The sequence below is a fragment of the Wasmannia auropunctata genome, unplaced genomic scaffold (assembly GCF_000956235.1).
Source record: "Wasmannia auropunctata unplaced genomic scaffold, wasmannia.A_1.0 LD336088.1, whole genome shotgun sequence".
Taxonomy (NCBI): Eukaryota; Metazoa; Arthropoda; class Insecta; order Hymenoptera; family Formicidae; genus Wasmannia; species Wasmannia auropunctata.
This window is the reverse complement of record NW_012026802.1, coordinates 4521614-4521998: the sequence shown is the minus strand read 5'-3', so window position 1 is coordinate 4521998 and position 385 is coordinate 4521614. Positions and strand designations below refer to the sequence as shown.

At 40.3% G+C, this 385-nt stretch overlaps 1 protein-coding gene across 1 annotated transcript in view; it reads right to left on the bottom strand.

Annotated features, from left to right (window-relative positions):
* LOC105448392 overlaps window positions 1-385 on the bottom strand; it is a 2973-nt gene that overhangs the window by 2313 nt on the left and 275 nt on the right. The window lies entirely within an intron of this gene.

The window sequence follows — 385 nt, the reverse complement described above, 5'->3', positions numbered from 1 at the left end:
AGATCGGTCTGCCTTGCCAGCCCGCTCAGAGATGTGTATAAGAGACAGATATACAATTTTACACTACAATACATTCCCTTTATTTATCCACGAGTTATGTGAACTGTCCATCCCCAACCATTTCACGTACACCTTGTTTCCTCGTTTGCGCAGTACTTTTTCCACGAGATACACATCAGGATTGGATGTATTAACGAGGACTCGTTGTAATTCATATTCGTAAAATCCTCCGGCTACAGGTTCTCCGCGAGAATCATTTAATAAATACGTCGTGGGATTTGTAGATTGTACTTTCGCGATACGAAAGATTTCAGTGGACCAATTTGGTGTGTAGCCTTTCTCAAATATAGTTTTAAATTTACTGACACGTACTGGATCATTTACC